The sequence below is a fragment of the Phodopus roborovskii genome, unplaced genomic scaffold, assembly GCF_943737965.1.
Source record: "Phodopus roborovskii unplaced genomic scaffold, PHOROB, whole genome shotgun sequence".
Classification (NCBI taxonomy): domain Eukaryota; kingdom Metazoa; phylum Chordata; class Mammalia; order Rodentia; family Cricetidae; genus Phodopus; species Phodopus roborovskii.
The window spans coordinates 4,790,186-4,807,207 of NW_026126566.1; the positions used below are offsets into that span (position 1 = coordinate 4,790,186).

General features: G+C 44.6%; 1 protein-coding gene across 6 annotated transcripts in view; it reads right to left on the reverse strand.

The window, feature by feature from the left end:
• The window catches only part of Fam13b (family with sequence similarity 13 member B), a 55,148-nt gene extending 38,496 nt beyond the window's left edge, over positions 1–16,652 (reverse strand). For 5 of the 6 annotated variants that reach the window (XM_051202345.1, XM_051202344.1, XM_051202342.1 and 2 more), the window contains exons 1-2: positions 7,157–7,306; positions 70–236 (exon numbers count right to left, since the gene is read on the reverse strand). The gene's annotated coding sequence lies outside the window, so the exon portion shown is untranslated. Of the gene's footprint in view, positions 1–69; positions 237–7,156; positions 7,307–16,633 lie in introns of those variants that run through there. The other variant, XM_051202341.1, reaches the window with a different exon arrangement.
• Positions 16,653–17,022: the final 370 nt, after the last annotated feature.

Sequence of the window (17,022 nt, forward strand, 5' to 3'; positions counted from 1 at the left end):
AAAATTAAATAGCAGCAAATTCCAAAAATCTTTGCAGATTTATAGAGTATTACCACTAAGAAAACTTACCTTTGAGTACTTAAACACCTAAGTTTAAAAAACGGCTTCTGCACCAGCTACCCTCACTGAGCAAGCATACTTCTGTCATTTATGGTTGTTTGAGATTATGGCAGAAGATCAGCCTGTAGTTCCTCATTGAAGAAACGCAGAACTCGATCAGTACTTCAGCAGTTAATCTACAAGCAGAGAAAAGAACAACTGGTTCACTTCCCCCATCTTTATGTGTATTTGTATGTGGTCCTCTTTCCCTCTCCATCTTATTTTCTGATAGCATCTCTCACTGAAGCTGAAACTTGCCAGTCCAGGTAGAATGACCAGCCAGTGAGCTCCCAGGATCCATCTGTCTCCACCACAGAAGGCTGGAGTTACAGGATCTAGCAACTATTCCTAGATAGGTACTCAACAAAAATCTTGAAAATCCAAAAACCCCAGGGTCTCACTCTGTAGATCTGCTGGCCTCAAGCTCAGAGAGACCATCCTGCTTCTGCCTCCCAGCCAAATCTAATCATTCAAAAGCAGACAATTTCTTAACCATTACCCATGGCTCTGTTGTTTCAGGCAGGAAATTATGAACACAAGTCACCTTCCATTTCTAAAGCACATTAGTGAACAATACACTAAAATGTATCATACATAGATGTAACACATTAAGAAACTTACGGCGCTAGAACAATGGTTCTCACTCTTCCTAACTTGTTGGAATCATAAAATTATTTCATTGCTACTTCATAACTGTAATTTTACTACTGTTATGAATTATAATGTAAATATCTCATGTGCAGGATATCTCCAAAGGTACATGCCTTTTATCCTCCCAGCACTCAGGATGCAGAGGTGGGCAGATCTGTAAATTTAAATGCAGTATGCTCTACATAAGAAAGTCAACCTCAGTACTATATGCAAACACATTTTAAGGAGTTATTTTGCCTGTCCAAAGTGTCAGACCTTACTTTTGAGAGATAAGTGACCTTGATAGAATTTAAACATCCAATTTCAGGGTAGGTCACAACCAAGGAACAGGGCATTAAAAAGATTACCTTATCTTTATTATTTTTAAGATTGTCCTGTGTGTCTCCCTACCCAGGTCTGTGTGCATGTTTGTATCTGTGTGTGTGTGTGTACACTCTTGTACGTGCTTGAGCATCATTGCCAGCACCAGGACATGGGAGTTCTCTCCTTCCACCATGCAGATCTTGAGATTTGAACTCAGATTGCCACTTTGTGGCCAAGCGCATTTATGCATTAAGCTATGCTCTCTCTTTTCTTTTTTTTTTTTTTTTTTTTTTTTTTTCTTTTGGTTTTTCCAGACAGAGTTTCTCTGTCCTGGAACTCACTCTGTAGACCAGACTGGCCTCTAACTCACAGAGATCCACCCGCCTCTGCCTGAGGGCTGTGACCAAAGGCACGTGCACCACCAATGCCCGGCTGCTATGCTCTTTCTTAATCACTGAACAATCTCTCCAGCCTACGTTTTTTTCCTTCCTAGAGACAGGGTCATGCTATGTAGTCAAGGCTGACCTCAAATTCAAGATCCCTCTGCTTCAGCCTCCCAAGCTGGGATTACAGGCATGTGAAACCATGCCTAGATAGTTTATGGTTTTTATTGTTCTTTAATATAAAACTACAGTGTACTTGTTTTTAATCAGAGAAGGATATTAGAGGAATTTGTTAACTTACTCTGGAGAAATGGGTTCCCAGAGATGAAACTTTTCTCATCTCAAATTACACAGTTGGCAAAAAGTTCCTTCGGGGGTAAAAAAAAGAGGGGGGACTGGGGGCTAGGGAAAGAATGCTTCACCCACAAGAACAAAGACCCAAGTTCCATCCCCAGCACCCATGTAAAATGCCAGGCATAGTGGCATGCCCATGTCATCACAGGGCTGGGGAGGCAGAGGCAGGAAGGTCCCTGGGGCTCAATGGCAGATCAGAGTCTAGAACAATCTGCAAGCCCCAGCTCCCAGTGAGAGTATATTTCAAAAACAAAATGGATGGCTCCTAAGGAACAATATTCCAAGTTGTCTCTTGATGAGAGATGTCATTCTGTAAATATATTTCTCTTATTAGTTAATGAATAAAGTCATATTGGCCAATAAAAAAGCAAGATAGGCAGGACTAGGAGACGAGGAGAGAGGAAGTAGGGAGATTCAAGATGTAGGACAGGGAGAGCAGAATGCCAGCCCCTCTTTCCGATAAGGTAAGAGCACATGGAAATACATAGATTAATAGAAATTGGTTACTATTTAAGACAGAGCTAGCCAATAAGAAATGCTAGTAATAGGCCAACAGAATTATATCTAATACAGCGTCTCTATGTGTTATTTGAGGCTCGCACGGCTATGGGACCAGGCCGTCGGGAAAACATGCTCATAACAGTCTCTGGCCTTCAAATGAAAACTCACACAGGTACACTAGCATACACACCCACATGTGCACATAGTGTGTACAGATGTACACACATAAAAAAGGCACATATAAAAAAGCAGCCCTGAGCTAACATGCATAAGGCCATGGGTTCAATCCTGAACTCCACAAAGAAAGTCAAGCTGTTTGTGAGCTTTGAGCAAATCTCAAAAACAAAGACTACTTTTTTTATTTCCAAACTTCTAAACTAACTAGAATCCAATTATTTGAACTGATCCTATCATTTCCAGTACTTTCCAGTTCACTACCCATCGAAATCCTCCAACCATCATCCTGTGAGACAAGGAGGAAAAGAAAATGCTCAGAGAGCTGAAGAAACTGGTCAAGTTCCAGAGCTTGTGACTATGAGCTGCAAATAGTTTTTAGTCCTTTCTAGCTAATACAGATCTCACTGAAACTACTGCCTAGATTTCCCTTGAAATGTAAGAAGCCACAGGATGACTGCTGCATTAAAGCGGCATGTGTTACACTCTATTCCAAATCCTTCATTGTTCCCAATGAAGTTAAAATCAGCTACTAACAATTTAACCTACTGTTTTCTCTTGGAAGCAAATTCATCTATACATTCCATACTTCCTTTTTTTACAATAGTAACTCCTCTCACATTCTTGGCATGCTTCAAAAAATACTTTTTTATTAACAAAGAAACGTTCTCTGAAAAACATCTATTCATTGATTAAAATAGGGTATTCATTTAATGGGGAGCTTTTATTTATTGTTTTGTTTTTGAGACAATGTCTCACATGTAACCCTGGATGGCCTGGAACTTAATACATAGATAAGACTGGCCTGGAACTCCCAGAGATAAAAATGCCTGCCTCTGCCCCCAAGGTACTGGTATTAAAGGATAAGACTTTTTAATACTAATGTGACAGAAACAAATTCTTGGTATTGATATGTCTAGTTAACTAAATTTAGGCTGAGAACCTTTTTTGGATATAAAATCAACTTCTTTGATGTTTATCTGTAAACGGGATATTATATAAAATTAATTTGCAGTAATTTATTCATGTTCAGAAATGTTAGCTTTTCAAATAAAAAGATTTAACTCATGTAGAAAATAAGACTAACTACATCTGTACCTCAACAAGGGAACAACTCAGTTAAAAAGTAGGCATGGATTCCGGGACAGGGTTCAAATAGAAATAGAGAAACCCTATCTCCAAAAAAAAAAAAAAAAATAGGTATAGATGAGACAAACACTTCTCCAAAACTATGCAAATGGTAAGTATGCTAGTTGTTTGGTTTTGTCAACTTGACACAGGCTAAGGTCATCTGGGAAAATGAAACTACAACTGAAAAGACGCCTCCACCAGACTAGCCTGTGGTCAAGTTTGTGGAGCATTCTCTTGATTAATGACTGATGTGGGAGAATGAAGCCCACTATGGTAAGTGCCATCCCAGACAAGTGGTCCTGGGTTTTATGAGACAGCAGGCTGGGCAAGCTATGAGGAACAGGCCAGTGAACAGCATTCCCCATGAGGCATTCAGTTCTGCCTCAAGTCCCTGTCCTGACTGCCCTCAATGAAAAACTGACCAGCAAGATGAGATAAACCCTTTCCCACCCAAGCTGTTAGTGACGGTCTTTTATCCCAGCGAGAGAACCCTGACTAGCACAGTAAGCACAGAAAAGCTGTCCTTGGGCCAGTGAGATGGCTCACTCAGCAGGTAGAGGTGCTTGCTGCCCCACAAGCCTCACACCATGAGTTCAATCCCCAGAAACCTACAAAAAGATGAAATGCGAGCTGAGTGAGCTCCGTAGTTAAGAGCACCAGCTGCTCTTCCCGAGCACCCACACAAACTGTTTACAATCATCTGTAACTCTAGTTCCAAGGGATCTGGACTCTACACACACCACAGCATAATCCCAGCCCTTGGGAGGCAGAGGCAGGTGGATTTCTGTGAGTTTGAGAGCAGCCTGATCTACAGAGTAAGTTCCCAGTCAGACTCCAAAGCTTCACAAAGAAACCCAGGGGTGGGGTGGGGTGGGGTGGGGTGGGGTGGGGTGGGGTGGGGTGGGGTGGGGTGGGGTGAGGGGGATGACTTCGGTTGCTTGCTACCAGCCTTTAGGGACATGCAAACGAAAAGCACACAAGCGGCTGGATGTGAGTCAGCAGATAGAGTACTGGCCTCACATGCACAGAGCCCTCCTCAGTTCCCAACACCACATAACTGGTGGTGCAAGCTGGTAATCTCAACAGTGTAAAGGAAAGAGGACCACAAATTCAAGGTCAGGGCAAACGCCTAGATTCAATTGTAGGTAGCCCTATAAAAAGTATATCCACATTGGGGGCTAGAGAGATGGCTCAGTGGTTAAAAATAGTGGTTGCTCATCCACAGGACCCAGGTTCAATTTCCCACAGCCACATGGCAGCTCACAACTGCCTGTAACTCCATTTCAGGGGATGCAACACCCTCACTCGCACAGACAAATGTTCACATAAAAAATTTTTTAAATATGAAAACTACCAAAAAGTGCAAGCACACAATTAAGGTGGGGAGGGGGAGGGTGTGTACACACTCTGGGTAGAACCTGGTGGTTCTATGAAGAAAAAAAAAAAAACTTGAAATAGCTAAATATAGTGGTACCCACCTGTAATGTAATCCCAACACTGAGGACCTTTGAGAGAGGCCAGGGAAAGATACAGAGGCCATCTCAAAAAATAAAATTGTATGTCAATTGTGAAATGATAAATTTTAGGTATATATTTACCATAATGCTTTTAAAAATAATTTGAAGATTGAAGACTTAAGGGGTAAAGGCACTTGCCACCAAACCTGATGACCTGAGTTTCATTCAGACCCCACCCACACAGTACAAAGAGAACGGAAAGTTGTCCTCTGACCTGCAATGTGTGCCATGGTATAAGAACACATGCACAATAAATATATTTTAAGAATTTGAAACCTCAGCTGGGCATTGGTGGCATAGGCCTTTAATCCCAGCACTCGGGAGGCAGAGGCAGGAGGATCTCTCTGAGTTTGAGGCCAGCCTGGTCTACACAGCGAGTTCCAGGACAGACTCCAAAGCAATACAGTGAAATCCTGTCTTGAAAAATTAAAAAAAAGGAAGAAAGAAAAAGGAAGAAAGAAGGAAGGAAGGAAGGAAGGAAGGAAGGAAGGAAGGAAGGAAGGAAGGAAGGAATTCGAAGCCTAGTGTGGTGGGGTATGCTTTTAATCCCAACACTTGGGCAGGGGCAGGAGGGTCAAGAGTTGGAAGTCATTCTTCCTTAGCTAGATGAGGAGGTTGAGGCCAATCAGGGTTACCTGAGACCCTGTCTTAAAAGAGAACTGTCGTTTTATTAGTGGGGAAATAGTGGTAAATCACTATTTAATTCAGCCACTTTCTATCCTAAAACATTTTAATTAAAAAAAAAAGAACTACAATGGAAGATACTTTATCCAATAAACCAATAAAGAATAATGCCACTAAGAAAGGCCCTTCTACATGCAGCAAGAACTTCACCAGTGTTACAAACACCTAACTGGTAAAACTGGAGAAAATAATTTAAAAGAATAGAGGCAGATCTCTGTGAGTTCAAAGCCAGCCTGATCTACAGAGAGAGTTCCTGAACAGGCTCCAAAACTACAGAAAAACCCTGTCTTGGAAAAACAAAACAAAATAAAAGAGAGAAGGTACCTAAAAGGCAAACAGATAATGACCAGGCCATTCAACAATTATTTACTAAGTGCACAGTAGTTGTGAAAACCCAGGCCAAACAGTAGTACTTCAGGGTTACAAAGGGGGAAGGAGGGAGTCTGAAGGCACAACTTCACACTAACCCAAACACAGAAAGTTAATATTCAAAACCATCCTTTAATATCTCCTTCAAAGGTGCATGCCGCAGCTATTTAATGTTAAATAGCTAAATACACTGTAGCTGTGGTTGTCATTTCCAGTTTGGCTTCCTCCAAGCTGACTAGAGAAGGCCTAATAGGAAACCGGATGAAATTATGCAACAGTTTTTCTAAGTCAGTTTGTGCTTTGGGCTTAATTGATTACAAACAAAGAGTTTAACAATCCGCACTGGGCGAGTGTGCCAACTGATTCCACTTCCCATAACCTTATCTAGCCAGGCGCCCTAACTGAAACTCGACGCCCTACCCAGGGACCCCTCCGGCCTGGCTCTGGCTGAGGGCGTTCGTTCTAAATGAGGTCCCAGGGCACCAGCAGCCCAATTTTGGCTATATTCTCTGAGCGACTTAAGGAAGTCCGCAACCACTCATCTCACGTGACCTTAAAAAAAAAAGGGGGAGCAGTTGAGCCCGGAATAAACCACTCCCCCTCACCCTCACCCCCCTCCTGCATCAACTCCTCTGCCCAGCTTGGAGGAAGTGGGCGCAGAGGTGGCGCAGAACCGATGGGCAGGCGAGGCTGAGGTGAGGCGCACACCCGCTTGCGTGCACTGCAGCGGCTGGAAAGCCATGGCTGCCACACCCCCCGACAGCCAGGGCCACCGCCTCTACCTCCTCTCCCCAGCAGAAAAGGGGGCCCCCTCGACTGAATGTCCGTCCACCGGGGCTGCGCCTCCAACTCCCAAACCCCGAGCCGCCGCGCCCAGCGGCCACCGCGGGTGGGACCCGGGGCTGCAGGGCGGCCCGGGGCGGGAGGAGGGGGAGCGCCGCGGCAGAGAGCCGCGCATGCGCGCTGCCGGGCCCCCGCCCGCTTACCCACCGTTGGAACCGCGAAGCCCCGTCCCCCGGCCTTGGCCGCTTCTCCAGAACCCTTGGCGACGTCGACCAGGCGAGAGCTGAGGCCCGGAGTGGCACGGCGGCCGGCGGGTCTCCTCCCGAGGCGGCTTCTAGCGCGAGGCTCAAGCGACGGCTGTGGCGCGGGGCCAGCCCGGTGGCGACCCCCGGAGACCCCGGGTAGCGGCGGCGGCAGACGCGGAGAAGGGGGCGGGAGTGGCGGAGGCGGTGGCGGCTGAGGCGCTGAGCCTCCCTAACGGCGAGCGGGAGGGGAGCAGGGTGGAGGGCGAGCGGCCGGGCCGGAAGTGACGCGGGAGGCGGGGCGAGCTCGCGGCGCCCCGGTCAACCCGGATTCGGCACTGGACTGCGGCGGCTCTGGCCCGCCCACTCGTGGGCTCCTTGGTCGGGTGCCAGGCGAGGGCGCGAGCGCGAGCCGGAGGGAGGGAGGGGTCCCGGCTCGGCCCTCGGCTCGGGGACGCTGGGAAGGAGAGGACGCAGCAGGCATCGAGGGGAAACTGAGGGGCGCCTGGTCTCTACGGAGCTGTGTCCCAAGCCCCGCAGAAGGTTCGGGAAGCCCTTACCGGGACGATTTCACAAACCTTCACAGAGCTGCCCCTCAGGCCCAAGTGTTACCACCTTGTTATTGCCTGCGATTTGGGTCAGATGAGGGATTCCTGGGGCTCTGCCTCGCCCCTTCCCCCCCCCACCCCACCCCTACCCGCTCTACCTAAGTACCTGACCTAGACTCCGGAGAGATTACCAAGCCTGGTGCCAGGAGGGATCGGAATATGGAAGTTAATAGGCTACTTGGCTCGCCGAGGACTTCTGGTACTAAACCAGAGCTACCGGGCAGGAAGATAGGAGTTATGAGTCTAGGATTATGACCTTGCCTATGTGGCCACGGAGACCAACCTTACAGCTACCCCACACCCTTAATGTGACTAGGTCATGTCTTCTGTTGAGGGCTTTGAGGAAAAACCCAGTGTTCAGCAAGGTAAACTATAGTTGCCTCTAAAATATAAACCACTGCAGGGGTGTGGTGGTATCCTTCTCTAATCGCAGCACTCTGGAAGCTGAGGCAGGAGGACCACCTCGAGTTGGAGGCCAGCCTGAACTATATGACAAGTACAAAACCATCCTGAGCTACTGCAAAAGACAACAAAAATAATAAAAACAAACCACCCCAATTCCCTACCTACCTGCCTTTGTCAGAAGTCAGTAACCTAGAAAACGTTAAAAAAAAAAAAAAAATTCAGAGATCTTGGCACAAGATTTAAGAAAAGTGATCAATCAGATGTGGTACCCCATGCCTGCAATCCCAGCATTTCGGGGTAAAGGCTGGGGATTGGGAGTTCAAGGCCAACCTGAGCTACACAATGAATGAGTTTAAGGTAACCTGGACTAGCTTGTCTCAAAAGCCCACAAAGATTTATAAAAATAAAAAGTCACCCTATGCAGTGATCTCTCTGTAAATGTTACAGAGACCAAAGTGGCTCCCAAACTTCATCAGAGAGACTGAAAATACCCACAGCCTAAAGGTCACATGCCCAGATGATGCTGTCATAACTGAAGGGTGGGGTCCACAGAATCTGAGTAGGAATGTACTGTGGGAACTGGAGATGGTTCCAGAGCAGGGTTTCCAACCTTCCTAATGCTGTGACTCCTTAATAAAGTTCCTCATGTGTGCTGATCCCCAACCATAAAATTATTTTCGTTGCTACTACATAACTGTAATTTTGCTACTGTTATGAATCCTAATATAAGTATCTGAAGTGCAGGATATCTGATAAGCAACCCTGTGAAAGCTTTTCCTGCTATGCTAGAACTGAGTTTGGTTCCTAGCAACTGCCTGTACCTCCAGCTCCAAGGGATCTGACACACCCTCTTCTGGCCTCTGTAGGCACCTACAGTCACATGTACACACCCACACACAGAAATACACATATAATTAAGTCTTTAAAATACTTGTATGTGTGTATAAATGCACATACTCATGTACATACATACAGTGGGATTCCCACTCTGTCCAGGAAAAAAAAAAAAGTAACTGGTTCAGATGATTGGGATCAAATATCCCAATATCAGGACCAAAACCCTAAGTCAAAGCTCTGGGGTGTAGGTTAGTGGACAAGCATTTTAGCAGCTTAACCCTCAATACCCACCACCAGAAAAAAAAAAAAAAAAAGATTTTATATTGTGTGGCAGAGTGTCCATTCTATAGCCCAGGCTCACCTGGAACTCTTGGGAATCTGCCTGTCCCAGCATCCCCAGGGCTGGGATTACAGCTGTGAGCACCTCTTGAGGCTCAAGAAAAGGAAACTTCAATCTTCATACAGTCATGCCTTCAACAGATACATATGAGCATTTGACTATGTTCTAGCCTCTTTGGACACATTAGCAAATAAGATCCTCCCCTCCAGAGAGTTTATATCTTAACAAACTTAAATTCCATATATCCTGGATAAACACAAAGTCCCATGCTCCAGTGTCAAACAGCAAGTAGCCTTTCCATCACTCAAAGGAGCTCTCACAACACCCAGTGGAATGGGACTGACCAGGGTACACATTGAAGACTGGTTATCTAGCTGTACGGCTTCAGCCCATTCTCAGTGTGATTTAAATCTCTCACTGGGTTGAATTTTGAAGTTGTTCTATCCATATTAGTTCCTCAAAGCCTAATTAAAGCGGGGCAAGTGAAATCTGCCAGCAAAGATGGCTTAGCAGGTGACATTGCTGCAGCAAAGATGGCTTAGCAGGTGACATTGCTGCTGCAAAGATGGCTTAGCAGGTGAGGGTGCCTGGTGGAAAGAGAGAACTGACTCATGCAAACTGTTGTCTGACTTCCACACATGTGTTTCTGTAACACACGCGCACACACGTACACACAAAAAGTCTGTCAAACTGATGACTAAAGCCTGTTTCATAGCAGCTCAGTCAAGATGCAGTTTGCATTTAGCCTTGTGTCTTTCTTTCAATGTTGTTTCATTTTGGAAATGAGGGGGGGAAAAGTTGTTAACTGACAAGACAAATGCTACCTGCTGAGCCCATACCTGATGATTCACTGCTGCAGAGACAGCGCCACGGGGGTGGAGGCAGGAAGACCGCAAGTTCAAGATCTCCCTCAGCTGTAATTTGACTTTGAGGCTAGCCTGGACAACATAAAAGCCAGAATCAGAAAAAGACAACAGCTATGACCAAACCACCCTGAAACTGACAGACCTCATTCCATCTCAGAAGCTAAGCAGGAGCAGGCCTGGTCAGTACTTGAATGAGAGACTGCTTTGGAATACAGAGTGCTGTAGGCTTTGCTGAGTGTAGTGATGAACATCTTTAATCCCAACGCTCAGGAGGCAGAGGCAGGCAAGCTCTGTCTGCATGATGAGTTCCAGGACAGCTAGGGGTATATAGAGAAACCCATCTCAATCAATAGATCTATCTTTTAAATGTAACGTTATATATATATATATATATATATATATATATATATATATATATATATATGTTTTTTAAAAGAGGACACACTGAGTGGTGGTGGTGTACACTGGGAAAGCAGAGGCAGGTGGATCTCTGAATTTGAGGCCAGCCTGGTCTACAGAGTGAGATCCAGGACAGCCAGGACTACACAGAGAAACCTTGTCCTGAAAAAAGGGGGTGGGAGAGAGGACACAAGGTTTAGGTGGATAGGGAAAGAGTGGAGATCTAGCTGAAGTGGAGGCAAAGGGTGAATAAGATCAAAATACATTGTATGAAATTCTTAAAGAACTAATATTTTTTAAAAAAGAACTATTGATAAAGACTATATTTTCTGCTTTTACAGCATTTTCTCAAATATGGTTTCTGGGAATATACCCATGTTAATTTCTGTCAGACATTTCCTAATTCTTAGAGGATTTTAAAACACTGGAAATTTTCACAGGACTATGAAACTGTTAAAATTGAAAATTCCAGCAGGTAAAGGTTCTTGTTTCCAAGCCTGAGTCTGATACCCAGAACCAACACAACAGAGAAAACTCCCACAGGCTGCCCTCCGACCTCTGCCCACACAGTGGCACAGACCTACACATTAAGTTGATAAATGAATAAATAAATGTAGAAATGTTTTTTAAGAATTTCACCAGGTTACACATTTTAAATAAAGCTTTCACCTGTAAGGCCATGGTTGGAAAATAAGGGTGGTAATGATTGCTTCAAATGCTTAATCATACACAGGCAAAAGTCATTAGCAATGCCTAAGAGAGCCAAAAGTCCTCCTGGCCCCACTTAACACAGGCCCTTTTTAGCAACATTGGCTGTGGTAGATGCTTTGTATGAAGCCCAGGACATGTGCTTCCTCTTGCCTCTAGGTGCTCCAGCATAAAAATACAGGTTTTCAAATAACTAGTTACTTGATTCACTGAACATCTTCCCTCTGGGATATTCAAGAGCATGCATTAGAAAACAAATTCTGGCTCTTAATATAGAATATTTATTATGCAGAGCATGTGGGCTTTAATTTTTAAAATAAGAACAAAATTTTGTCAGAAGTAGTAACATGGGCCTAAAATCCCAATGGGGAGCAGAGACCTGAGGATTAGTGTTGAGTTCATGGACAACCTGGAACTACCCAGGGAACCTTGTCTCACAAACCCAACCAGACAAATGAACAAGCAAAAAGACTAGCCATGGAGATGCCTCTGCAGCTAGAAGCATATGCTGTACAAGCCTGAGAACCTGGGCTCAGTCCCCAGAACCTACAGAAACCTGGCTACATCTGTGAGCCCAACACTCCTCTTTCAAGATGGGAGGCAGGAGAATTGCCTAGATGCTCGTGGGCCAGCTAACCTGGTGTGGCAGAGCAGCAGAAGCCAGAGACCCTGCCTCAACAAGTTGGAAGGGACAATGAAGAACTTACTCCCCAAAGTTGTCCTCTGGCCTACACACACACATACCACGTGCCTACACAATGACATGTTTTTTTTTTTCATTTAAAAAAAAAAGTTTTCTTTTGCCAACCCTTTGAATTTGTACAGTGGGAATATATCATCCACCTAATTCAAAACCCAAGGATATCCATGTGTTTTGTAATTCCCTAAAGAATAGAAAGTCCTGTGGTAGCTGAATCACAAAATGTGAAGTTTTCCCTGCTGGGGACACAGGCCTGCTGATTCTTCTGCAGAGAGAAACAGACATAGCCCCCAAGCCTGCCTAGTCTTTCTTCTCCTTGCTAGCTAGAGCCACAGGGAGGGGAGAGAAGAGAGGCACAGTGTAGTGATGTATTGTTTGTAATCTAACAAATGAAGCTTGCCTGAAAATCAGAATACAGAGCTAAACCACTAGTTAGCCACAGAGGGCAGGCAGTGGTAGCCACACCTTTCATCCCAGCACTAGGGAGACGGAGGCAGATGGATCTCTGCACTCAAGGCTCCCATGGGCTACATGAGAGTAAATCAGTATGAAAGAGACACAGAGCTCACACTTTTGATCCCTGTACTTGGGATGACATGCCTTTAATCCCATCGAATGTGAGGCAGGAGCTCGGTGCAATGGTAGACAGCATTGCAATCAGGTTTCAGTCACTCTGAGGACAGGATTGCTCCCCTTTGGCCTTAGCCTTGGTAGAGGTAAGAACTCTCTAGTGGCTCAGCCGTTTTGCTTTTTTGATCTTCAGCTTGAACCCCAATATCTGTCTGGGTGTTTATTATTCATGCTACAGCGCAGAAAGGGTCTTTTCTTCTATGTGATCAATTAATACTTCCTGGGCTTAGACCTTTAAAGCTGACTTTTCCTGATGGGTGACATTTTTATAACTTCTCAGAGGCTAGCACCGCCTGTCTTTCCCATCATTTCTCACGCTTATTTCCCTTTACCTGAGCAGAAACACTGTATTAGCAAAACTTTTGCTTTCTCCTTCAGCCACTTGTTGAAGACTGTTCATCTTTGTGGGGGCCGGCCCCACCAGATAAGATGTAAGGCCCTGAGCCACCCCTTATCATTAGTGTGACAGCTAGGCAGTATCTGCGAGGACTTGCTATTGCTGCAGCTGTATCAGACTCATGGTAACTCTGTACAGCCTTCACTGGGACCACAGGAAGTTCACATCAACTTACCCAAACTTGGGCAGTCAGTCTTAGCTTGGATTCAACTTTGCTCTGCTCTGCTGCCAGAAGAGCTGTCACCCTGGGTGTCAGACACTGCCCACCATGCCCTCTACCTACAGGAAAAATGTGACAAGCACTGAATGGTCCACTGAGGGCCCTATCACCTGCTGGAGGCAAGTGGCAGATAAGTGACTGCCTCTGGTAAGATGGCAGCATACAGCTGCAGTCGCTGCAGTCCCCAAAGAGATCCTCAGCAGTTCTTACTTAACCTTTTAATTAGCCATAATTAGTATCGTAATTCTTGTCTAGAATCTCTGAAAAGGATACAGCTTAAAGGTCACTTAATGAGGTGACTTGAGGAGGGAGGTGTCCAGGAGAGTTGTAATGTAATGTCTTGGTACTTCCATTAAAACATTGGTGTACCAGCTGTCAGGATGGTTCTGTGCAAGCCTAGAGACCCAAGTTTAATCCCCAGACGCCACATGAAAGTGGATGGAGAGAACTGACTTTACAGAGTTTCCTCTGACCTCCACACTCATGCCACAGCACACTGCCCCCCTCTCCAAACACATGCATAAAAATGTTTTTAATTAAAAACAACAGTTCTCAACCAGACGTTTGGAGACAGTGTATAGATACCTTGTTAGTCGGTAAACATGGAGTACACAGAGCAGTAACACCAAGGGCGCTGCTGAATCTGAATCTCACAGCACAGGATGCTCCACAGTGAAGACAGTAACTTCTTTTACACTGACTTACTTGGGAAGGGCTCACTCACATGTGTGGAGGTCAGTCAGACACAACTTATAGGAGTCAAGTCTTCCTTCCAAAGTATGGCTCCTGGGATCCATCACACTTGGCCCCAGGTAGTTTTTGCCAGCTAAGCCATCTCTCTTGGCTTAGAATATAATTTCTTTTTTTTCTTTTTTAAAAATAATTTATGTTTTATTTTATGTGCATTGGTGTTTTGCCTACATGTATGCCTATGTGAGAGCATCAGATCTTGGAGTTACAGACAGTTGTGAGCTGCCATGTGGGTGCTGGGAATTGAACCTGGGTCCTCTGTAGAACAGTCAGTGCTCTTAATCACAGAGCCATATCTCCAGCCTGACAATATAACTTCTGATGTAATATAGTTGTATAAACTTGGCAGTCATGTCTCAAAATTATTTAGATTTTTCTTTTTTCTTATGAATGCTTTACCTATAAATAGGCATAGAAGTCATGGTTTGGTTTGGTTGGGGGTATTTTGTTTTTGAGACAGTGTCTTATAGACCAGGCAGGGCTTGAACTCCTGATCTTTCTGCTTTCACCGTCTCCTGAGTGTTGGGATGACAGGTGTATGCTGTCATAGAACTCATATTTTTATATATTTCTAGTTGAAATTACAGTTGTTTAGTCAGTATGAGAAGTTAGCAAGCCTGTGTTTCTAAGGACCCTCAGATTAATGCAGATAAGGAAAGTTTTTATTAGAAATGGGCTCTTTCACCTTTCCTTTTTGAGATTACATCAACAGCAAAACAAGTATTGTATCCAACTTCTCTGAACTCAGATGATATGTATCTCAGAGGTAAGGCTGTGCATCAGATCATTGGGGAAGATCCTAGGCAGGCCTCCTATGGGTCATAAGTCTGGGATGAGACTTGAAGTCAGGACATAACTGTCTCTTGTCACCTTACAACCCATGCAAAGAAAGGAAATAGACCTCGACTCCTTTCATTATTTCAGTTCTCCATGATGTAGCAGGCTTCTATGCCCATCTCTTCTGCCTCAAGAGGCAACTCAAAATTGATTGTCCCCTTATCCTTACTGACTTCATCCAGCCCTAATCAGATTTGCTTAGTCAAGATTGTCATTATACCTTTAGTGCCATATTAATAAGAAATGAGCCACAGGAGTTAACAAGCACAAAAAGACATTTCTATCCCCCAATTGTGTAACTTAAAAAGTTAAATACAGATCCACTTAGTACATATGCATTAGAATAAGAAATCTTGCATTTGAGATCTAGACCCTGTTACGAGCCTTATGGCACTGGTCAAGTACCTGAGGGGCCCTATTGGCTAAATAGGAAAACTAATGTGTGATGGGAGATGTCATTCTGTATATGTTTCTTATACTGGTTAATAATAATGCACCATTGGCCAATAGGAAAGGAAGATAGGAGAGACAAGGAGGAAATAGGAAGTAGTAAGGAGGAATCAAGATGGAGAGTCTGGAGAGATCTGGACGCCAGCCACCTCCCCGGTAAGAGAAGGCCATGTAAAAATACATAGATCAGCAGAAATGGGCTAATACTTAAGACAAAGCTAGCCAATAAGAAACTAGTACCTGGCCAACAGTATAATATCAAATACAGAGTCTCTATGTATTATTTGGGGCTGGCACGGCAGCAGGACAAGACCAGCGGCTGCAGGCGGAAAAACCGTACTCGTTACAAATGTGAACTGGTATATTAAAGGTAATGAACAGTATGCTACAGCATCTTTCTGCTCCTCTCCTGTTATGTCTCCAGAAAACATCTCTGGAAATGCTTTGCTTCTGTAGATCTTCATTGCTAGTGATGAGTCCCTGTGTGAAGCACTTATCCATCTGTCTTGTTATGTGCTTTTTGTTTTGCATTGCTTTGCTTTTTGGCAGTGTTTCTCTATGTAGTCCTGGCTGTCCTGGAGCTCACTATGTAGACCAGGCTGGCCTTGAACTCACAGAGATACTTCTGCCTCTCTGCCTCTGCAGTGCTGGAATTTAAGATGTTCACCACCACACCTTTCCCTGTTTGACACTGTGAATCAACCCAAACCTGTGTGCTATATATCCTATCCCTGGTCAATTTGCTTTCAAATAAAAACCAAGAACCCTAAAACTATTAGCTTCTTGATGCTATTTTTAAGATCTTCTGAACCTCAAAGACATTTCTTCCTGCAAGACATGGTGATAGACACTTGCAATCCCAGTGCTCAGGAAACTGAGACAGGAGAGTCACAGCAAACCTGGGATACAAAGTGAGCTTAAGCCTAGCCTTACTACCTAGAAAGACCCAGTCTGGGATAGCAGGGGCAGGGTGGGGAGGCAAGAGAAGGAAGGGGAGGAAAGAAAAAGAAGGGAAAAGAAGAAAGTGGTTTTCCCTAATTAGAAGAATGGCTACACTCCTGCTTGCAGAACAAGGCATGGCTTTAGATACAGATGAGAGAACACAGGCAGTTTGGGGAAGATGAAGGCATTACCAAATAGGGAAGGGAGATTGTCAACTCTGATTCTCGAAGAGCAGTGGAATGCTATCCAAGCCAATCAAACTTAGCTCATTAATTTCTCCTTCCCTTGTGAAGAGAGGACACACTAAGAACCCATCAAAAGTACAATCTTCCAATAAAGGAGAAACAACTCACCATTAGAGAGTGACATTGCTGCCTCTTCTGAGAAATGCACAAGAAGTCTGCCCAGGACCATTGTACCAGTGCAAGAATGTGTGTTCTTCATAAACAAAACAACATTACTAGCTGCAAAGAGAAGAGGCTGTTCCAGAGTGTACAAATCCCACGCCAGCATCAAAATAATGGCAGACACTGTTCTGCTCTTAGCAACTCAAAGTGACCTTTGTGTCATTTATATCCTTAATACATATTTCCTAAGCAACTACTATGATGAGCTGTGGAATAATATTAATTATCTCTGCCCTGAAAAGTCTTCATCGTAGAATGGCTTTGGAATAGGACCAAAGTCAACACAGCGTGGATTTCAGCTGCTGTATTCACTCCCAGAATCCCTGGTGGCAGCC